The sequence below is a fragment of the Euprymna scolopes genome, chromosome 43 (genome assembly GCF_053919585.1).
Source record: "Euprymna scolopes isolate OS-2025 chromosome 43, ASM5391958v1, whole genome shotgun sequence".
NCBI lineage: Eukaryota > Metazoa > Mollusca > Cephalopoda > Sepiida > Sepiolidae > Euprymna > Euprymna scolopes.
Window position 1 is genome coordinate 56,120,966 of NC_136524.1, and position 25,321 is coordinate 56,146,286.

General features: G+C 34.0%; 1 protein-coding gene across 2 annotated transcripts in view; it reads right to left on the minus strand.

Moving 5' to 3' along the window:
* Window positions 1-2,391: 2,391 nt before the first annotated feature.
* LOC145268352 (uncharacterized) overlaps window positions 2,392-25,321 on the minus strand; it is a 388,759-nt gene continuing 365,829 nt past the window's right edge. For both annotated transcript variants that reach the window (XR_013864883.1, XM_080123873.1), the window contains one exon: window positions 2,392-4,168. The gene's annotated coding sequence lies outside the window, so the exon portion shown is untranslated. The remainder of the gene's footprint in view (window positions 4,169-25,321) is intronic.

Consider the following 25,321-nt stretch of genomic DNA (forward strand, 5'->3'; position numbering starts at 1 on the left):
GACGTGTATTAGTTGCAAAGGTTTTATAAGAGAGGGTGCATAAATTGAAGCTGAGCCGAGCAACCACCATCAAAATAACAATAGAGCAGAGATAGATTCTGTGAGAAGGAGAAAGTAGGGAGGAGAAAAGGTCATCGCCTACTAGATTGTGAAGACGGTTTTGTGCTTTGTAAATGCATTAACGGGCACTTTTTTGGAGCTCCTCCCTAGATGTAGCAACACTGCATGATCTTAGGGCGTATTTGCTTCTTTTATCCGTTCTTGATTTCTGTCATGTCCTGTCTCCATGTTCAATTATTTTTTTTAAGTCAGTTGATAAGTCTGTCAGAAATTTTGTATTTACTTAAGAATTCAATTATTCATGCTTAAGGCATTGCGTATCATACGTTCGTTTTGGGCTGATCGTTTATTTCATTTTATAACAAGAAATAACAAGTAATTTGACATTTTCACACCTTTCCTGGATTATTTATGCTACTTTTGGGAGTAGGCCATGACTACTAAATAAATAGTAGATCTCTTTATTCAACTGTTCCAGTAAAATGTTCCAGTTGGTAGGTAGGTTATTGGTCTGCAGTTCTTTAGTATCGTTCCTTTATCGCTGTTTTTTCGAACTAATCACTCATTGCCTATATGTCCAGATCGCGTATAGATATTATATTTTATGTTAATATTTCATGTAGGCTGTTGAACGTTTGAAATCAGGATTAATGTATTTCGTCGGTGCCATATGCTTGCCAGTTTAGCATTTTTCGTAATGCCATATAGAGTGTTACTGCAGCAATTTCGATTTTTTTAATTTTCTGAAGATCATGTTTACATATGTATTTTGTGGATTGTTGGGACTACTGTTATCATACTGAATATTATTCCCACACCATTTCAGATGTTGTACTCTCCGACCTTCTCCGGGTTTGCCTTCAAAATGGCTCTAATTGGTCAAATGCAAACAGAAAGCGTTTGTTTATTTTTCTCTTCAAAACTATAGTTGTTAAAATTTAAAATTGTGTAATGCGTTTCTGAAATAGAAAGAGCGTCGAGTCATTTCCCTGTTCATATTAATTCGGATCTGTACCGATTTCATACAATATTTCTGAATTTTTTAGATGAGGATTGATTATTCGTGTTATTTGGATTCTTTCGACTACGGTTCTGGTCTTGCGCATTATCTACACAGCAGTTTTGACCGATGTAGGACAGTAGACTGAATAATCCAAATAATACATGTTCTCGATCCCCATATCAAAAATCTAGAAACATAATTTATATTGTAGTCTTGTAAATGTTCCCATATATTTTTCTAGAATTGTCTTGTTTCTGTTGAATCGATTTCTTATTGTTTGTCTTTTAGTTTTATTTACAAAAAAATGTATTTTTTTTTCAGATTTGTATCTCGCTTCATTGATTTGCTAGCAATTATTATTTTCATGTTTCTGATTTTTTTAAAGCCATATATTGCCATCGTTTTCTGATCTCTCTGCTGTTATTCACAACTATAACTTACTTTATAATTTATTGATCTGAATTTCCAGTCCAGTTTTCTACTCATGCTTCATAGGTCTATTCTTTCTGCACATACCTTTGTTAGTTTCGTTGATAGCCGTGCATAGATGAAGTCGTTTAGATCTGTACTGTTGCATGGATTGATGTGGAGGGGAAGCTCGTCTAGCTTTTATATGTATAATTGTTATATTTTTACTCTTTTTAACCCAAAATAAAGCATATTGCCACTTGGAACGCAAGGGTCTACTATTTGAAATAGTGTTCAACAGAGAACTGTGGGGAGTTAACCAGCAAGATGTCTATTTACATTATATTTAAATTTCTGCAAATTAGTACAGTCAAGGAAGCAGGAAACAGCGACGAGATTCCAAAGTCTAGCAGTCATAGGGAAGAAACTATTAGACTACAAGGCTTTCTGGCATCTAAGAACCTCAAGAAGGTGTGGGTGGGATTTTGCTGCTTGTGGAGTTAACTGAGAGTATGAATGTCGAAGGGGCACAAATGCTATTAGTTCATCACAATGCATTGCATTAATATAGTTCTTTCTTTTATTCTCCGTTTTTAAGGAAGGAGGAGGTGTTTTATCCTTGTACATAATTCTTCGTTTCCAGTCAGCTCTGTGATCTCGTAGTTATTCACCTTTGCAGTTGCGGTATTTATGTTGCGCTGGGCATCTACCTGTAAACTCCTTTGGCACGAGATTTTTATTAGTTTTATTGATACTGATGCGGCCCTCGTCGAGATGAAGTCGCTTAGATCTGTACTGTATGGTTTGGTGTGTTGAAGAAGTCTGTTTACCGTTTACATCTATGATATTTCGTTCTTTTTTAGCTTCGCCCCCAGTCAGCTCTGTGATATCGTAGTTATTCGTTTTTGCGGTTTTTGGGGTGGGGTGGGGGAAGGGTATGGGGATTATATTCTACTAGATATTTATATGTACAAGTTCATTGGGTAATGTTTTTGGATGCTCTTCTTTATCATTTTCTTTCTTACATTAATCTGTAATCCGTTGTTTAATTATACGATCGGCCGTTCAAAAACTAGTGCCGCCTATTTGTTTCCACCCGAATGGATCAACAGGGATTGAACACTGCATACATGACCTGGACGTTTCATTCTTCTGTTACAGATGTGTGAGACTCTACAAAAGCAACCCCTGTTACGGATGTGCGTCAGAAACAGAGATTCGTCAGCGAATATTTGGCAAAAGTGCATTTAGAATGGTGTTAACTATGTAGAAAACTAAATTCTGAAGCAGAAAAGATCGCTCGCTTTAATGGGACAATTGCCGTGTTCGTAGATTTTCAGCATTTTTAATCAAACAAAATAGGAGGATTTATTTTGGAACGAGCCTCGTATAATAGTCAATGAATATGTTCCACAGTTACGTCATATGATTTACATAATCTCTTTAATGACATTCGACCATTAGCTCATTTCTAGTACATTTTTTTTGACTAGATTTTCTACCTATATTTGCTGAATTGATTATTTCTACTTACCTGTAATACTTTTAAAGAAAATCACTCGAGACAAAGCATGGAACCACTTGATGTAAGTAGCTAATGGGAACGAAAGATGATTATCGCAAAGATACCAGTCTTCGAAAGACCAATGCTATAGGTAGGAGAAAAACAGTTAGCGGGAAGAGAGTTCCACAATTATGCGGTTCTTAGAAAGGTGATTCTGGAATACGATGTGGTATTGCAATGAGGTATCCAAATAGCGACTTGATAGAGATTATAAGACGAACAGATCGAATGAACTATAACAACGGAAGCAGCGAACAGATCAATCGACTCTGAATAACGCATGCAATAATAGTATTATATGAAAGACTGAGCCTAGCAACATCACGTCTGTGAGAGAGAGTTTGTAAATAAGAATAAAGGGTGGGGGGCCTAATAAAATTACTGATAGGCTTCTGCACTTTATCAGGAACCCTCAAATCGGACACAAATTCACCAGCCCAAATATGACAATAATACTCCATACATATTTTGATAGTTGATTTGTCGGGATAGAATAGAATAGCTTCAGATGTGAGAATGAGGAACTGTTGTGGTGATAGAATGAATCGATTTTACGAGAAGCAAATTTTTGATCTGTGATATCCAGCTATCCAGCACGGCTGCAGCCGAGACTGAACTCACTACACGAGTTTGTAGTGTAATTCAAATCTTGTCGGAAGCTGAATACTTGATGCTTTGCCAGGGCTATCAGGGGTATTTTTTTATCTTGACGCCATCACTAGATGGGGTGCCTGCCAAGGCTTAAGAGAGTCCCATCTAGCCTCGAGAGAAGGATAGACCTCGCCAGTTTATCAATCGGGTATTTTACCTCGCGATACATACAGTGGCTCGCCTTCCCAAATGGTCACCCATCTGGAACTGGCTAGGCTCAATGTTGCTTAACTTCGGTGATCTGGCGAGAACTGGTGTGTCAACGTGATTGTGCCGTATATTCTCTGATAATCGGGAACCTAATGTTAAAGGGCCAACACCTGGCGGACTATTTTTTTCTGAGAGTCACGACTTTCATGATAGTTTTATATCATATTTCATGTATGTGACAACATCGATTTATTTCTCATATAATCGCGTTAAAAGGGATAATTGGTAGTTTTAATCGGACAGCCGTCTCGCCATTGCTTAGAAAGGAACTCCTGAAAAAAATAAAGAAAACAAAGTATCATTAATTATGAAAAAATATAAAAATAAGATCAATGAAAAATAAAATGAGATTATTTGAAAGACGTTAACATCAATACGAGGAGTGTGCAATAAGTAATGCCCCGGACCCACTTCCCATAGCAGTAGAGCAACGAAACTTGGCACAGTTATTAGTCTTTCTCTACATAGGGACCGCCCAGAGTTATGCATTTCTCCCATCGTTTGATGCAGCTCTGGAGACCGTTTTTGTAGAACACCCCAGGTTGGTCCTCCAACCACGACGTGACTTCAGAAATCAAGGCTGCATCATCTGAGGAAACGCTTTCCTTTCAAAAACAAACTTCATGGCTGGGAAGAGGTGAAAGTCAGAGGGTGCAAGGTCAGGAGAGTAAAGAGGATGGGGTCGGATTTCATAACCACACGCCGGTGCTTCTGATCTGGCCACATGCGAGTTGTGGACCGGAGCGTTGTCCTGCAAGAGGAGGGTATCTTTGCTGATCTTGCTCCGCCTTTTGATTTTGATAGCTGCCCTTAATTTCCTCAAAAGTGAAACATAATAGGCTCCTGTAATTGTGGTATCCTTTGCTAGGAAATCTGTCATCACTACTCCGTCCTGGTCCCAGAAGACTGTGAGCATGACCTTGCCAGCGGAGGGCTGCACCCTTGCCTTCTTTGGAGGTGGTAAGTCGAAGAGCTTCCACTGCATTGACTGGGCTTTGGTCTCTGGATCATAGTGATGGACCCAGTTTTTATCCTGTGTAATCAGTCTTTTGAAAAACTTTGACTCATCTTCTTGGCACTATATATTTTAACTTATCGTCGTTTACTGTATATTTTAGTTTTCACTTTTAATTCTCATTTTCGCTCCTCGCACTTTTACTTCAACACCTGATGATGATTCGTAGACGAATCGAAAACAGCAACAATTATGGAACTTTTATTACTATTTTTGATTTTGTTAAAAAAGGTATGCGGAAAATCGAAAAATTAAAAAAAAAGCATCATAATGCAAAGTGTCTCCGTTGCATTAATAATATTTGCTTGAATGAAAAATGGTGCCTAAATATACCTTTACACACACACACACACGCACACGCACACGCACACACACACACACACACACACACACACACACACACATATATATATATATATAGGTATATATCTGTGTGTACAATTATATTAGCATTTCTACATATTCCCGTATACGTGTACGAAAATAAGGATAATTTATTCATATTAATTTGGTTTCTTGTTATCTTTTATTCGAATTAAATAATTCAAACAGTATCATTTGGCAAAAAAAAAAACGTCCTGTTTTATTCATGCATAATCCTTAAACTAACGGATTATGCGCAAACATTATCCTAAAACAGTTATTTTTAGATTACACACATAAAACGTTTTAACGGTTTTAGATTAAAGTTGAAAAAAAAAAAAAAAATTAAATCGACGTCGAACTTTAAAAGTTACTCTTAAAAGCCTGGTCCAAAAATATCGTCTGCTATCCTATACTTGCGAACCTACATTTTAATACAGAGTTAATCTGGTAATATTTAAACAGAATATCCTGAATATATAGATAATATGATATTTATGATTATACAAATATCTGAGGTCCTTGATGCAACCTTAAACTATATCCGATAGTGAGGCCCCGGCTTGCGGGCTTTGGGGAGTGTGGAGTCACCCTTTAATTGCCATTGCTCCCAGGTCCACTCTGCGCCGGACTGATAGTACCTGTTAGAGTCTCAACTATGGGTTAAATAGAAACCGACTTAAAAAAATGAATATACTCTATTAAAAAATTGTTCTTCAAAATCACTGGATTCGTTATTAAATAACTTGAAAAACAAAAACAACTAAAACAACCAAACAGATATCTGAATAAAAAATTCATAAATGAAAAAGCATATATTCGTGTAATTAGATTCAGCGTTGAACATTACTATATATTTATTTCATCGGTGGATTATGGCGTTTCTAACTGTCGGACATGTATCAATATGTTTTATCTGAATACGAATATAAAGTTTGAATGTGTACGTTAATGAAGGAAACTCCTCTGAAACTGCAGTAAAGCGCTAAATAAGGCTCCGTCTGATGACGTATTATGTTAAATGTTTATTCTGTACAGCTAATAGAATCATGAAAGTTCGAGAATTCATTATTAGAATTGCTCACCTTAATTAGAATTACCCAGTTGTGTGATTCAATTCGTAATTAAAATTACTTAGTTTAGTGGTTTAATTTCTAATTAGGTTTACTCAGATGTGTGATTAAATTCGTAATAAGAATTACTCAGTTGTGTGATTCAATTCGTAATTAGAATTATTTAGTAGTGTGGTTCAATGCTTAATGAGGATTACCTAATTATATGATTCAATTCGTAATCAGAATTATTCAGTTCTGTGATTCGATTCGTAATTAGAATTGCTCGCCGTAATTATAATTACTCAGTTATGTGGTTCAATTAGTAATTAGAATCAGTCAGTTGTGTGGTCCAATTCATAATTCGAATTACTCACCGTAATTAAAACTATCCAGTTGTGTGGTTCAATTCATAATTCGAATTACTCACCGTAATTAAAATTATCCAGTTGTGTGGTTCAATTCATAATTAGAATTACTCACTGCAATTAGAATCACTCAGTTGTGTGGTTCAATTAGTAATTAGAATTACTCGCCCTAATTAGAATTACTCAGTTGTGTGGTTCCATTCGCAATTAGAATTACTCGGTTGTATGGTTCAAGTGTCTGTAATTGGAAAACGATTGCGAGATAACGGACTCTCAAATCTGTCATTTGCAGATTCTTTTCCCCACCTTGGCTGGCTATGGATTTTGTAGTTAAGTGCTTTTTTTATTTGAAAGCTTTGAAAAGTTCTGTTAAGATCTTGGTGGATTTGTAAACCATCATTGAATAAAGTTCCTGAATAACGGATAATATCAAAGTCCTTGAATAAAGTTCCGAAAAAATCCGTCTTGACATTACTATATATTTACTTTACTGATGTTTCATCGGATTTCTGGCGGCTAGACTTGTGCCAATATTTTTATCTGAACACAAATATAAGTTTTGAATCTGTACTTTGCTGATTAGAAATCCTTTGAAACTTGCAAACTGAATTCTTTAGTCTGCTGCCATTTTGCATGTCACGTCTTTCCCATATCTTGATTCTTACTTTGCTTGTGTTCCTTATATTTGCCCCAAACAAGACACACTGCCAGGTTTGTGAAAGCATGCTAATGGGGAGTAGTGCAGAGAGATGCTTGTTCACAGTACATTTAAATCGCCTGACGCCGTTATGTATAATTTTATTACCGATACAATCTACACGTTTTGAAAAAAGTCATAAATAGTTAAGGAGGCATTTTGTAATGAGATTTTATATGATAAACTAAGAACAAAATCATCGCACCGGCATTACCCTAAAAATGGATTAACTAATAAAGCGCCTGCTACCTCCCCTGAACCCCATATTTTTATTAAATCTTTAATGATTCATACACAATTCACTTAGCCTACTTCTAGCAAACCTTTGTATTAAATAAAGGACCGTTCGAAATTCTGTGCCGATTTTCCAGTTTAACAGAAATATTTTCGACTCGACAGGACGTAACTGAAGAAGTTTAGGGTTTAAATCGATCGAAATGTTATGAAAATGATTCTCAGTGAGAACAGTAACCCTAATAGTCCAAGTGATATGAGTTGAATAGCCTTTGCTCTTCAAAGATCACATCTATGCTTATTAACCGAACTGAGAAAATGTTTTGCAGAAGAAAATTGATTTTATTGCGCATTTACTGCGCAAGCGCGCGCGTACACACACACACACCCACACACATATACACCCCCACACCCACATACACACACTTAAATCACACCAATGTTGAGTCTGGTCAGTACTAAAATGGGTGACCATTTGGAAATACCAGGTGCTGTATGTTCTCTTCGCTTCTCGACATTGTTTCCAATCATCTTAGACTTCTTAATACTGGACACAATCAGTGTCGATCCAGGAGAGGTGTGGTTATGTTTTGCGCAACTCTTGCCTCAGGCGCAGCTACCCTTACAGGGAAAGGTACCCATTGTCTCTGGAAACTGAACGTTTCTAGGGTGTCACTACTGGATGTTGTTCTTTTTGTTTTGCTTTACACAGGGCGGTAAAAATATTTGCGGAAAGATAATAACAAACAAGTAAATATGAAAGGAAAATGAAAGTGAGGAGGATGGGTGTAAAGTATAATAAACAACTAAAATAGAAATAGAGAGAGTGAGAAAAAGCGGGTCAGAGACAGAGAGAGAGAGAGAGAGGGCGAGTGTGAGTCGGCAAGACTTGATAAACACTAAGACGGCAAGACATTAAAACAACAATAAATAAACATAATATAAAAAGAAAGAAAGAAAAGGAAGAAAGAAAAGTAAACGCGAGCATATTGGGAAGTTGTGGACATGTCCTGAGTGACCCTTTTTTTAAAGCACGAACTAGCCGAACTCGCATACGCGCGACCACGGAGAAAGAAAAGCAGGATCCACATTTCAATGCGGAATTTCTTCGCTTATTTGCGTACCGTGCAAACAGACGTGTTCACCGTAATAGGCAGAAACATACGAGCGCATACATGGATACATTCGTAAAAGTATACTCACACATGCAGTAACAAACATCCCCCTCACACACACACACACACACACACACACACACACACACACACATTCTTTCGCACACACAGATGAACACACGCATATGCACATCTACACGTTGATATCATACAGACATTTCTAAACAATCAGGGCACGTTTAGTTTAAATAAACCGATTTATACTCGGGCAAATGATTAGCAAAGAATGTCCCCAATATTTTCTAATGAGCTGTCGTTGCTTTCGTGTAGACCTACCTACCCACAATAATTCTAGAGCTTCTCTCTCTCTCTCTCTCTCTCTCTCTCTCTCTCTCTCTCTCTCTCTCTCTCTCTCTCTCTCTCTCTCTATCTTTCTTCCACCGCTCTTCTCCTTGTCACTCTACTTTTTCTATTTATACTATCTCTATCTATCTATCTATCTATCTATCTATCTCAAAATAGTTAGCGACTTCATGTCCTGTTCTTACCAGGAGAAACACTTTCAGTTAGTGCTGTTGGCAACTTTCACGTGGTCTCTCCCGTAAATACCCGATATCTTTCCAGAAAGAATTAAACATAGAAAGATTTAGAAACGAATGCCAATAACAATCGTGTGATTCATTCGAAATGAATGAATTTATGATGTTGAATGCTGCTGAAAAGGGAGATGACGGTGGCTTAGTGGTTAACGATGCCTGCTGACAATCCGAGTGTGCTAAATTCGAAGGAAGCTAGTTCGTTCCATATAAACAATTTCACTTAAGGATATTGGAAACTTTCGCGGTTTCTACTAGGTATCCTTCTGGAAAATACTAGCAGTTCAGCCCGACTTTGCTCGGGCCCTATGTACTGTTCATAACGTTGTGTGCATATATATATATATATATATATATATATATATATATATATATATATATATATATATATATAGATAGTCCTCCACATACAGTATTGTTTCGTTGTATCAAGGCTCACGAGTGCGACTAGACAGGCAACTACCTGAAAAATAGAAACCCGACCGCCGGTACGACAGTCAAGTCTTCTAACCATAACGTTAATCGGCGGCTGCTGTGCGAGTAGTGAATTAACGATGTTGTTACATCGTCTGAAATACCTAAGCTCGATTTGTTTAAGCAAAGAGCATCGCTTAATACGCTAATGGTAATTCGTGTATTACTGCCCAATATGCTCAAAATAAGGAGTATTATAGTCATCCACATACAGTACTGTTTCGCTGTATAACAGCTCATCAGTGCGTCTAGAAAGGCAACTACCTTAAGCCAGGATCGAAACCTGTATAATATATATATATATATATATATATATATATATATATATATATATATACATATATATATATATATATATATATTGTTTTTAAAATGTAACTATCCACTGACGAGTGTTTCGTCGTTACGACTCATCAGAGTGGCTGAATCTAGCGAGATTCGAAATCGGGAACCTGCGGTAACGAGCCTACGCCCTTTATCCGTGTGTCCATCCCGCTCGACTGTCTGGATGTATCGCGATTTATTCAGATGTTAATTTGTTTTTGTTTTTGCGATAGGTTTTGAATGAATTCAATTATTTACGAAAGTGCATTTTTACCTAAATACGAGTTGGGAATAATTTTCCCTTTAACCAACTATATATATATATATATATATATATATATATATATATATATATATATATATATATATATATATATATATATATCCTAGCAGTTCAGCCCGTGAATACGCTTTATGTAAGATTTCAAATGTTAGACCAAAATTTGTCTGAGTAACTTTGTAGAGACCACAGAGGTAAATTTTTTAAAAACTTTGACCACAATTTTGATCCCTTAACATTTATTATTTTGGTCTCAAATCAAAATAAAATGTTTGACTCATGTCTAAAATTTCAAGTCTTTAGACCCAGAATTGGCAGAGGAATTTGGTAGAATCTGCAAAGGTCAACTCTTTCAACTTTGACCCTTTGGTAGCCAAATTTTCACCCCCAAACTGATTCAAATGCTTACCGCATGTCTGAATACCTGTTATGTATAAATTTCAAATGTTTAGACCCAAACTTGGCTGAGTAGTTTGCTAGACACCGCAAAAGTCAAATCTTTTGAACTTTGACTTCTTGGCAGCTCAGATTTTCGACCCAACCGATTAAAAAGCTTGCCCTATCTCTGAATACCCTTTATGTAAAATTTCAAATGTTTAGACCAGAAATTAGCTGAGTAATTTGTTGGAGACCGCAGAGGTCATTTTTTAAAACTTTGACCCCAATTTTCACCCCTTAACATTTATTGTTTCGGGCTCCAATCATATTAAAATGTCTGATTCATGCCCAAGTAACCTACATTTAAAATTTCAAGTGTTTATGACCCAAAATTAGCGGAGGGTGTTGGTAGAGTTTTCAAAGGTCAAATCGTTGAATTTTATCCTCTTGGCAGAAAACGTTCTGGCCGAAAACCGATTAAAAAGATTTTCCCAAATCTCAGTACTCCTTATGTTAAACCCCGAGTTATTTGGTAGGGAAATGTACACAGACACAGACAGTATCACTTATATATATATATATATATATATATATATATATATATATATATATATATATTATAAAATTTTACTCATGTCCAGGTAACTACATCTAACATTTCAAGTTTTTAGACCCACAATTGGCGGAGGAGTTTGCTAGAAACCGTAAAGGTAAAAGTTTTTTACTTTGACTCATTGACAGCTAAATTTCCGGTCAAAAACCGATTAATAAGATTGCTGTATGTCTGAATACCCATTATGTAAAATTTAAAATGTTTCGACCAAAAATTGGCTGAGTAATTTGGTAAAGACCGCAGCGTTCAAAAATTTTAACTTTGATCCTTTTTTTAACCGCTTAACATTTATTGTTTCGGTCTCCAATTAAATTAAAAAGTTTGATCCGTGTCAAACTAACCTAGATCATAAATTTCCAGTCTGTAGAGCTAAAATTGGCGAAGAGTTTGGTATAGTTTTCAAAGGTCGAATCGTTGAACTTTGACCCGTTGACAGCCAAATTTCTGGCCGAAAACTGATTAAAAAGATTTTTCCAAGTTTCAATACCCCTTATGTAAAATCTCGAGTCCGTAGACTGAAAATGGACAGAGTAGTTTAGTAGGGAAATGTACACACACAGATACATACATGGAGAAAATTTCACTTTTATATATATATACTAGCGAGGGGTACCCGGCGTTGCCCGGGTGTTTGTATGTGTGTGTGGTGTTAAATAAAAAAGAAATCGAGGAGGGGGGTAGGATCGAACCCGAAGCCCTGAGGCGAAGTTGGAAAATAAAATCGGCCAGCCAGAATGAGTTAGTGAAAGATGTTTGAAAGTCGTCGAGCATGACGACGACGACGACGACGACGACGACGACGACGATGTAAGCATTGTTATAAACGAAATAAGAAAAGAAAACAACGTTTTAATTAAGCGGGGGGGGGTAATCAAAACATAAAAAAACACAAAAAAATCTAACGTAAGGCAAACGAACGATGAAAACAGAAAACGAACACGTGAAAAATGGCTTAAATGAGCCTGTTTCGATATTAAAATTTAAAAAATCGGTGGATACCCGGGTGTCGCTAAGAATGAGCGAAGTAAAAAAAAACAAAAAAAAAAAACAGGAAAACGAACGTTACGTGAAAAATAGCTTAAATAACACAGGGTTCAATATTTAAATTTAAAAAATCGAAAAAAACCCATCTCACACCACGATTCGAACCCAAAAGGTTTAGATAATGAACAAACACGATAACCAACTGCGCTAAAGCGACGGAGAGGAAATGTGCTCGGTTTTTCAACTATTTAAAGTAAATCAGGTCACGACGTCATGACGTCATCTGACGCATGCGTAGAATCGGTCATCGTTACGAGAAACCCGTTTTTGTTGCCCCCCCCTGTGGAAAATTGTCGATTTCGGGGTGAAAAAGTTAACGTTTTTGGCCAATTTTTCGATATTTTTCAAGCGAAGGAAAGGGCTTCGATAAGATACCGAGTTTGTGAATTTTCGTCGCGTGTGTCGAAAGTTTTTAGCAGCCACACCAACATACACACATACATACACACAAACAAACATACATACATTTTCGCTTTTATATATATAGATTGGGAAAAAGCCAACAAAAAATTTCATAAAAATAAATAAATAAACAAACAAATAAATAAATAAATAAATAAAAGGGTATTTAATTAAAAAAACACAACATTATATATATATATATTATATATATATATTATATATATTATATATATATATATATATTAGGAGGGATATTTACTAAAAAAAAACATGGAAAAGTGCTCAATACCTTAGTAGAGCTGAATATGGTTTTATTATTTCAACCTCGGTTTTTTTGTTTTGTTTCTTTTTGCTTAAATCATTACAGATTATTTCTATCGGTAGGACACTAACATTATCCTGCTGATTTCTTCAGAAAATTCAAACCAAAATAAATGCTTCTGAAAAAAATGACAAATCAGTATTAAAAACCAGGATTTGGAGTGATGGATAGACATGGTAGGGGGGGGAGTGAGAGGGAAGAAAAATAAAGGGAGAAAGAAGAAAGGTGAGGGGGAATATAGATCGTATGTAGTTAGTAATTAAAGTTAAAGATTAAAGACTGGAGAAAGTTTAAAGAGGAAAGTGAAGGTTGCTTGTTAAGAGAGGAAGAAAAGAAAAGGGAAAAATTACAGGTTAGGAAAGGGAAGCTGAAAGAGAAACATAAGGAAATGTAGTGTGATACATGAATGTCAATTTGGAGGCAGCGGTAAAATAAAATAAGTTGTACGTGCCAAGGCGTTGGTACATCAGTTAGAATGTGCGTTAGTGATCAAACACTGGAGTGGTGGTAGATATGGCAAAAATACGTCCAGTTTAAGAAGGTGGATAGATACATCCAATAGATTTATCCACTTTCTTAAACTGAGCGTATCTTTGCCCTATCTATCACCACTCCAGTGTTTGATCACTAATATTTCTTTTTCTTTTCTTCCTCTCTTCCGGATCTAGGTAGTCATATTCTCGCGCGCCCGCACCGTGGGATTCACAGCAATACATTTCTCACCAGCTCTTGGTTGCTCGATTGGCAGTGACCGGCAAATCGTAGACTTCGCTCCCTGGTGGTAGTAGATATGGCAGGTAGGTTGCCATAAAGTTGCTGCTTCGTGGAATGATCTTGCCAAGATAGATTTAATACTTTTCTCAGCGTACGTGGCGCCTAGTTTTCTTTCCAATCTTTTGGTGAGAGTCCAGGTTGTTGCACCGTAAACAAGGAAAGACTGGTCAATTTTTTACAGTCAGCAGAATATTTGAAAGAAGTCAAAACCAAAGAACTATATATATATATATATATATATATATATATATATATATATATATATATATATATATATATATATATATATATATATAGTCATCCACATACACTATATATATATATATATATATATATCAATATCATGGCAGGTCTGGTTAAATACGACAGATATATAAGATATTCGAACCTATGCGAAACTTTATATTTAGTTTTTATTTGGGAAAATCGATGTAAAAGCACGAAAATCATAGAAATGGAATTTGCCAGGTGAACGTTGAACGATGGCATAACGAATATGAATGCGTAACGTAATAGCTATTCATTCATGTTTTAATTTTTAGCCTTGCAACGAATATGTTTTCATAGCTTAGGCATTAACGTATAAGGAAAAAGTAAATCGTACGCCAAACGTTTGGGTAAAAATAAATACGAAATGTTCATTAATCAAAATATCATATTTAAGCATATTTTCCAAGCGGACAATGCCGAATGTCTGCTAGTATATATATATATATATATATATATATATATATATATATATATATATATATATATATATATATATCTGTGGATATCTACTTTATTTCCTTATAATATATACCAATCCTTATTTAAAAAGCGCAATGTTATTACAGAGCAATATAGTAAATGAATGACAAAAGTCTATATTCCAACGTTCATGATAGTGACCATCTTATAATTTAGTTATTTTAATTCAGTTGACATTTCCAATCGTTTACAGTATCTGTTTCGTAACACAAAATGAATCAATTGTAAATGTCAACTGAATTAAAGGAATAAATAATAAGATGGTCAACATCATGAACTTTGGAATATAGACTTTTGTCATTCATTCACTCTGTCTGTCTGTCTGTCTGTCTCTCTCTCTCTCTCTCTCTGTATATATATACAGAGAGAGAGAGAGAGAGAGAGAGAGAGAGAGAGAGAGAGAGAGAGAGAGAGAGAGAGAATGAATGACAAAAGTCTATCTATCTATATATATATATTCTAGCAGGGAGACCCGACGTTGCCCGGGATTTAATGATGATCAATATTTCACACGTATATTCTTTCTTATATTTTTAGTTTCATCGAAATGCGTGAAATCGCCCGAGAGGAAGCTTCACATGCAGCCACTTAGTCAAAAAAAAAAAAAAAAAAAAAAAAAAAAAAAAACAAGAAGAAGAAGAAGAAGAAGAAGAAGAAGACAATAACTTACCTACAGTAGAATTTTCATGGCCCCTTTGTTATATCAATGTTGCTAAGCGACGATATGGAAAATGGTTTTACCGGATGATAGATAATTAAAATAACGGTATCGATTATCGGTAATTATCGGGGGTATTCTGATCCCTCCTAGATCTTAGTTCTATAGATTTTAAAGAAAATCTGTTTCGGAGTCTATAAGGAACGAATTCACACACAGAGACAAAGTTTCATTTATATATATATATACATATATTGATATATATATATCTATATCTATCTATCTATTTATATATATGTGTGTGTGTATGTGTGTATGTGTGTGTGTGCGTGTGTGTGTGTATTTGTATGTGCAACATTGCTTATTAATATAACAGATGCATACCATGGGTGACTATACTATATAATCTCATAAATCAGTGTGAACGTCGTAAACAATATCAATGAATAAATAAATAGAAAATGGTTTATTCGTATGCATTAATTAATTGTGTAAAGGGAAATAATTTATCTCTCAGTTTTAGATTCCTCGCCAAATGATCAAGGCACAAGAAAATAAAGCTGTTTGCGATGGGGATGAGAAATCATCAAAAAATGCGCAGCATATTAAAACAATAAAAAAAGGAACATGTTTGCAGAGAACCTCTCCGTATTCTTTATTTTCTTGTTATTTGTTGATCGTTTTTGTAAGACAGCAAAAAAATGGAAGCAAAAATACAGAAGACGAAAAAGTGTAAACGAGAGAGAAATAGAGAGAAGGAGAACGAAAGAGAAAACGAGAACAGGAGAAAAGCAGATAAAGAGTCAAAAGATCGAAAGAGAAGCAGAAAGAGAGAGAGAGAGAGAGAGAGAGAGAGAGAGGGGAGAAGACAGAAAAAAAAACAAATAAAGGGAAACAGTAAGCAGAGAAAAAAGAAAAAGAAAAAGAGAAAGAGAGAGAGAGAGACTAAAGAAATAACGATAGAGAAGAACAAAGAGAAAGAAATAAGAAAGCGAGAGATAAAGAGTGACAAACGAGAGTGGGAGGAAATGTGGGGCGAATACCGTTTTGAGAATAAGAGAATGGACAGATAGATGAATGAGAGAGAAAAAATTGAAAGAGAAACTAAATATTGAAGTAAATTTTTCATGAAAATCGCCCCAGAAAGGTACTAAGTCAATTTGTTTATGGAACTAACATAAGTAAAAATGATTATTGCAAATACATAAGATGCCTATTGACCCGAGTCTTTAAAAAACAAGGCTGTGATTAGGATGAAAACAGTTTTTTGGAAGAAGCCACTGAAATAGGAAGCGATATTTCAATGAAATACCAAAACAGCGAACTATTAGAGACAACTAGATCAAGTCAATAGAGCTTCAATAAAAAAATTCTAAAGAACAGATTCCATAATAATATTGATATGAAAAAAAACTGAGATTGGCAACATCAAGTCTGTGAGAAGATGGATGCAGAGGACAACAAAGGATATGGTTAATCAAATTACAGATACATCAAGAATCTTCAAATGGAACCCAGATTCACTAGCCAAATATGACAACAGTACTCCATACATGGCTTGATATTAGATTTGTATAGATAGAGAATAAGCCTCAGGCGTGAGAATGTGTTTGTGTCGATAAAGAGAACCAACCTTACTCGATGTAGAAATAGTAATGGGTTAAATATTTGAACTCAACTATTAAGATAATAAGAAAGGCACAAAGGAACGGGTTTAAATGTGTCAAATGTTTTGTTACTTTATAACAAGTTCGATGGCCTAGTACATAGAGATAGGTTGATCTGTTTAATCTACACGGCAGATGCCAATATTTAATGAAGTAAATATGTGAATATACGCGGTGTGTCTGTGATGTGGAATAATCTTCGTGTTTTTTTTTTTATTTAAGAACGAATCATAGACGTTAGAATTCAAAATATGTGGTATATTTTTGAAATGGAATGAGTTTTTGTTTTGTGTCGATGTATTGTATAAAGTTTTATAGGGAGAAATCACGAGGGCTGTTCAAATAGTAAGGCTTCCTATCTTCCTATGTTTAAACTAAAACAAAATTAAACGTTGAAGAGCTACGAAGATGGAAGTAGTATCATTAAAACGAGCGACATTTGTGCTCAAGAATTTATTTTTTCACATAGTCACCACCATTCTGAATGCACCTCTGCCAGCCCTTTCTTCATGTTTCGGTCACATGTTCTGTCGCGATTCAGAAATCGACGAATCCATATATATATATATATATATCAACCTGTGTATCACTTTATTGCAGGTCAATATTATTTAAATTTGAAATTGCTATGAAACGCAGAGAAGTTAAATTTGGTACAGTGGAAGAGCATAACAAGGTTCCTTATCTCCCTGAATTTTGGGGAATTTGTACAAATATTTTAATTTTACGCTTAAGTCAGATGCTAATCTGACTAGCTGTCCTCATTTGAAAAGGCGCGTAGAGCGGTGAAATGAATTTATAAGATTAGGCGACGTTCGTATTGTGTTTTTTTGTTTATATATATATATATATATATATATATATATAAACACACACACATATACACACATACATATATATATATATATATATATATATATATATATATATATATATATATATATATATATCTATAATAGCATTTCATCCCGGCGTTGCCTGGGTGTTTGGAGGTGTATGTTAAGCAAAAAAAAAAAAAAAAAGAAGCGGTCAATTCTTTTAACTTTGACCCCGATTATGAGCCCTGAACATGTATTCTTTTGGGCTCAAATCAAGTTATTAAGTAAGATCTATGTCCAAGGAACCTATATAAAAAAAGATTTTCCCAAATTAGAATATATCAGCGAAAAATTCATCCCCTCTTTTCGATTTTCTAGCCTTAATTCAAAACTAGGTCACTTCCGGTTTGACGGTGGTCGTACCAGCAAAGACGTCACTTTTTTCCCGTTCTTTTCCTGCTTCACGGTACGGGTTCGAGCCCGCTTTCCTACTACCACGTTTTTTTTTTGCTCAACAAACACCTCCAAACACTCGGGCAACGGCGAGCATCCGTGCTAGTAATAATAATACTAATGACACAATTAATTGTAAAGCTGCAGTTATATATATATATATATATATATATATATATATATATATATATATATATATATACTAGCAAAAGTACCCGTCGTTTACTGGGTTCATAAACAGCCTATAGAAAATGGACTCTGATTTATGAAAGTATGATAGGTTATGAAATGACCTTTAAGAACTTTACCAAACTCCTCCGCCAATTTTGGGGCTAAACACTTGAAATTTTAGATATAGATTCCTTGGACATAATAATTAATAACTTTATAACTCTAACCCTAACGCTACTCCTCGAAAAGAAGTATATTTGAAAAAAAAAGAATATCCAATATAACCCCAAACCTACAACGTGTCAAGTAGTATTCTAGAAATAAGTGTGAAACAAAAATTAACTCTAATCTTATTTCTTGTAAAGAAGTATATTTTAAATAAGCATTAGGAAAAGCTTAACTCCAATCCTAAGCCTAACTCTACTACTACTAAAGCAGTATCTTATTATAAAATTTCCTACTGTCTGTGTGTGTGTGTGACGTGGTTTATCTTAGCCTAAATCGAAATGCAAAAAAATAAATTAAAAAAATGCAAAAAATGCAAAAAAAAAATAACGATTTACTAAACAACGTTTTATTTACTTGACATTTTTCCGGTATTCACCGGAAGTTATTATCTTCCTTAGTAAGTTCGATTTACTGTCTGTGTGTGTGACGCGGTTTATCTCAGCCTACAGGCAACCGACCCAGGCAAGTTAGGTACCGAAATGAAGCTTATGACCCAGCGGATGTTTTAGTGATATTTATATCCATGTTTGGTGTATGGAAATGTTTTTAGTGTTTTTATTTAATGTAACATATTTATTCAGCTCGAAAAACATAGTGTTTACCGATGTATTGGAAAATTTAAAATGGCGTCAGACTCTCTCTTTGACACGGTAAGTTTGGGAAAAAGGGTTAAAAATAAAAAAAACTAGACACAATACTGGTAAAAATTCACTCAATATATGTTGCTGTGACATAGGCTGACATATATTCGGCGGGTTTTAAACAGTATTTTGTCTAGTTTTTTATTTATAATTACTTTTCCTAAACTTACCGCGTCAAAGAAAGGGTCGGGCGCCATTTTAAACTTTCCAATACATCGGTAAACACTGTATGTTTTTCGAGCTGAATAAACAGGTTGCATTAAATAAAAGCACTAAAAAGATATCCACTTAGGTAGAAAAGTAACTTATCTTGCCTTTGATAACATTTATTTGTTATATATTTGTTTTGTGACAACTTTTTCGAATCTATGTGTACAGTAAAACACACCGGATATCCTATAAAACAACAACCCTATAACGTGTAAAAACAATATATTATAAATAAGTGCGAAAAAACTAACTCTAACTCTAACATATTTTACATAAGTTTAAAGAAAGATCTTACTCTAACCCTAAATCCAACCGTACTACTTGTAAAGATGTATATTTTAAATAAGTATAAAGAAAAATCTGAGCCTAACCCTGACACTTAACAGCAAGGGGAGTAGTAGCAGAACAAAAAGTGATTCATCTATGTGAAGGGGGAAAAAAGAAAGACCCACTTGACTAACCAAGCTTCGATCCCTTCACTATTACGCTCTGGCTCGGCTCGGTTCACTGCCGTGGACATTGTTTGACGAGGAATACCGAGTGTCAGCCAAAGCAAACATCTACGGAAGAAAGAGAGAAAAAAAGATGGACGAGAATGGTGACAAAAATAAAACATGAGTTGTCACCAAGAGAGATGGCTATGTGGCCGTTTCTAGGGGGATTTGGTGAGAGGAAAACAAATATACGAAAATGACTTCGACAGATGTGTAAGGATTACTTTAGGGTTGGGATGTGCCTACTCAGTAAATAAATAAATAATAAAAATAAATATCATAAATAAAGGAGAAAGTATAAATGTCGACCATAAGTTCGTTGATGTATGTCGAGTATGAAAATAGTCTACTACTTTGGTATTTCTTTCTTTTTTTTATTCGTCTGAGTTAGCTTAACCTACACGAGAGGGAACGGCGCAAGAATGTAAGACCATATTGTGATAGAAACATGTAGATAGAATAAATCGAGATTTATAATACACACTACTTAAATATTACGTTTTCCGCGCAGAGGATAAAGTACTTGGTAAAATTCAGTTTTAAAGTCATCAGGAGGTTGATGCTTTAATCATCATTGCGGACCATACTCAAAATACAGTTGCGCATTTCTTAGAAAATCTATCCAGTCATAGCTGACAGGATGAGAGCATACTACCTCATGGATTAAATAAAGAATTCCGTTCAAAATTCCTTGGAGATAGCAGAGTTAGACTGATACAGCTGAAGAAGGTCGGAGGTGAAATCGACCACTGTTGATGTTGTCAGTCTCAGTCTTTTTTTACAAATACTATAATGACGTGTTTCTTTAGAAATGACTGATCTATTCCCTGCTTCCGTTATTTCTGCTCGTCTTACTCTTTGGTCTAGTGGTCTTCATCAATTTGTTGTTTTAATACCTCATTGTAATACAGCTTCCTATTCCAGCAGCTTCTTTCTAAGGGCTGCAAGCTTGTGGAACTATCTTCTTGCTCAATATTTTTTCTAACTACAGCCTTGGCTTTTTCAAGATTAAGGTCAATAGGCATCTCCTAGCTTTGCTATAATCAGCTTTCTCTCTTGTTAGCTCCTTACATCAGATGTAACTTCGTGCCATGTTCTGAGTGATATCAATAAAAAAAAAATATTGTGAAAATAACACTTAAGTTGAGAACAGTTGTCCAAAGAATCCAAATAATACGAATTCTTTTCTGTTTTGCTGAAGTTAGCATGGCATAAAGCAAAGTATGGAAGATATTTAGCATGTCCCTGAGAATAGATGGAAGGGAAGAGATCCCTAAAGAGAGAGTGAAAATTGGAGAACAATAAAAAGGTAGTAAAATACATTAAACGATCGCCATGAGTAAATTTTGATAGATTACTCGCTTTGTGTATCCATTGTTGCCATGTAAAGGATTTAGTGTTTTGGATCGATTAACCGTAATCAAAATAGAGAATCGGCAAAAGCGGAACTCTTTGAGATATCGAAATCAGAAAAATAAATGCTCCTATCTTCCGATGCCAAAAAAAAACAAAAAAAAAAAAAACTGATCCTTTTAATTATCGTCTGGTGTTGTTTTAAACTTGATATTCATTTTCATTGTACTAATAATAAAATGAAAAAAAAATATTTGTCGGGTTTAAACTACAAGTAAAAATCAAGTCTCTGGATCGAGCTCCGCGTGTGTAATTTTTTTACGTCTACTAAAATATATGCCTACATTCGATAAGTAATTTTATGGTAATCCGAAAATCGGAACACAAACGATATTAAAAACAATTTTATAACAAAACATTTGGAAATTAAAGAAGAATCAGAATCTGTATTTGTATCGGAATCATGAATTAAAAACAGAATCGGTAACTGTATCGGAATCAGAAAAATATTAGAATTGTTTCATCAAGAGTATTTTTTCTGTCAGTTTTATTTCGACCATTGACACTCTCTATTTTCCCTGTAAGAACAAACTACATTTCTAGAAAAACCATTCCATTAACAAATACATGCAATTGCATTGGGTTTTGCAATAAAAATCAATAAGATGCTTTACAAAATGTTTAATTAAAAACCCATTATATTATATAGTAAAAAAGGAAAATAACAAAAGTATAGATAAATCCATCAACGTTTTGTCTTTATTGCAAGACTCACTCAAGTCAATTGATTCGAAGAGCTAACACAGAAATACACTATGATAAAACATGTAGTGCACTGTTGACGAGAAATGATATGCTTTTCCTTCAGCGTTTTTCCTGTCATTTAAATGCATGGAAATATGCTTGTTGTTCTTTCTTTTGTAAAGGAGATTTGCCATCGAAATATAGTAAGATTTTAAAAAGTCCATCTCATATTGACTATTTATTTAAAACATAAATATTTAATTGCAAGAGTTAACAGTTTCCACTATTTGTCTTTGGCTATTTTATATTTCACCATCCATTGATATATATATATATATATATATATATATATATATATAAATATATATATATATATATATATATATATATATATATATAAAATTCATATAACATCTTATAATTTATTCCTTTAATTCAATGGGCTTATACAATTCTTGACAGTATCTGTTTCGTAGCACAAAATCAATCACTTAATTATTACATCAGTCAGTGAATCTATTATGCCCTTAACTCACACGAAGAAATAGAAACAATCAATCCATCAAAAGGAAATGAAGTGTGATTTGACATGATTAAAATCCGAAAATTGAAAGAGAAGCTGCATATACCATTTTTTATTTTTCCGTTACGCCATTTTGAATTTTATCAAACAAAGTTATTAAACCCAACTATTCGTACTAACAATCTACATTAATTTGTGAATCTTCTACCAAACAAATCTGCTACGAAACACATACTGTCAAGAATTATATAAGTCAACTGAATTAAAGGAATAAATTATAAGATGGTCAACATCATGAATTTTGGAATATAACTTTTTGTTATTTATTGTCTATATTGCTCTGTAATTACATTGAGCTTCTTAAATAAGGATTTGTATATATTATAAGGAAATATATTTCTACAGAAATATATATATATATATATATATATATATATATATATGCGTGTGTATGGATGTATGTACGACATAATAACGTTCACATACCAGTTCTCGTCAGATCTAAGTTAAGCAACGTTGAGCCTAGCTAGAACCAGATGAGTGATCATTTGTGGATTCTAGGCGCTGTATGTGCTCACTGTTTATTTCGGCATTTGTTTCTAATTGTTCTGAATCTCCACTTGCCACTGATATTTAAAAGCGCCGACTCAAGATAGGTGAGGTTAAAGATTGTGAAACTCTTGCTACAAAAATTCCACGGGCAGGCAGCCTTACAGTGGGTATCCATAGTCTATCAAGACTGAGTGTATATATACATATACATACATACATACATATATATATATATATATATATATATTAGTGATGGGACGATTTCAGTATTTTTTACTTATTTCGATACAATTATCTATTCTCTACTAAATTCCCGATTCCGATACAATTACCAATTCCGATTCAGATTCTTTATAAATCTCTGAATATGTAACTCTAGCGTTGTTATTTTCCCCGATATCTGTAAAAAGCACATGTTAAATATGCAGATATTTTCCTAAACGTAAAATTACTCATGTGGATAATGATCTATCGATTTTAGCTTTACTATTATTTTAAAATCAATAAATATTTATTATGTTATCATTATTTCCAGAAATTTAAGATTTTACTGTAAACAAAATCAAATAAAAAAGACAATTAAAAAAATCGTTTTGGCATCGGAAAATAGGCATCATTTTTTTCGATTCCGATACTGATTCCGATAACCCCAAATTTGGCGATATTTTTTCCGATTCCCGACTCAAATTCCGATTAATCGTCCCAACACTAATATATATATATATTGGCGGAAGAGTTTGGTAGACTTTTCAAAGCCAACTCTTTCAACTTTTATCTTTTGGAAGCTAAATTTTTGCCCCAAAACTGATTAAAAAGCTTTCTGCATGTCTGAATACTCTTTATGTAAATTTTCAAATCTTTAGACCCAAAACTGGCTGAATAGTTTGCTAGAGACCGCAAAGGTAAAATCCTTTGTAGGTTGACCTCTTGGCAACCAAATTTTCTGCCATAAGCCGATTAAAAAGCTTACCTTATGACTTAATACACCTTATGTCAAATTTCAAATGTGTAGACAAAAAAATAGACTGAGTAATTTGGTAGAGACAGTAAAATTTCTGACCGAAAACTGATTAAAAAGATTTTTCCTAAATCTCAATAGATCTTATGTCAAATCTCGCGTCTGTAGACTGAAAAATTACAGATTAATTTTGTAGGGAAATGTACACACACATACACACACACACACAGACATTTTCACTTGTATAGATATATAGATTGAGTACATTGTATAAACGCAGTAAAGAATCTATGGACTTTTTACTCTGTGGATACAAACATTAGCTGATTATATATATAACAGAAATGGAAAGTTTTCGATGTTTAAAAAGGGAAACAAATCAAGTATTTTCTTTTAATTTACCCCCCCCCCCACACACACATTCATATATATATATATATATATATATATATATATATATATATATATATATATATATATATATAATAGTCAATCTTACTTGAAAAGTCAAAACTGATATTTAATGTGGGCTACCGTGTTTTTCATATATTTGATAAAAATTTTCTTTTGTTTTAAATCCCCTTCACACATATATATATATATGTTCATGGAAAAATATGATTATTCTATTATATTTCCCCCTATATTCATAGCAATTTATGAAGCTCGATGTATGTTTTATATAATTATAGAGCATATACAAATAAATGTTAAAACGTCTATATTTTAAATTTGAAGACGTTATTCATCTACTAGTTTATTTTTTTCAGCATTTTAAAATCTTTAATTCTTGACAGCGCCAGTTTAGTAAACAAGAACCTTATTTAATTATTATGGCAGTTGTTTTTTTATATTATACAATATGGCTATGAGTAACCAAAGTCGTATAAATTATAAAAAACAATATTACTAGTAATAATAACTCCGGCAAAACAACATGAAAAACCCACAAGATAATATCAGGAATAAAATAAAAATAAAAATAGTTGTAGACATTGTGTATGGTTTTACCCCGCGCTACAACGCACACACACAAAATAATTTACGGAAGGAATTTTATCAAATTATTGATTAAAAAATACATAAAGGAAAAAATTATAATCGAAAATACTTTTATCTTTCCTTAAAACTACATACTAAGCTAAAAATGTAAT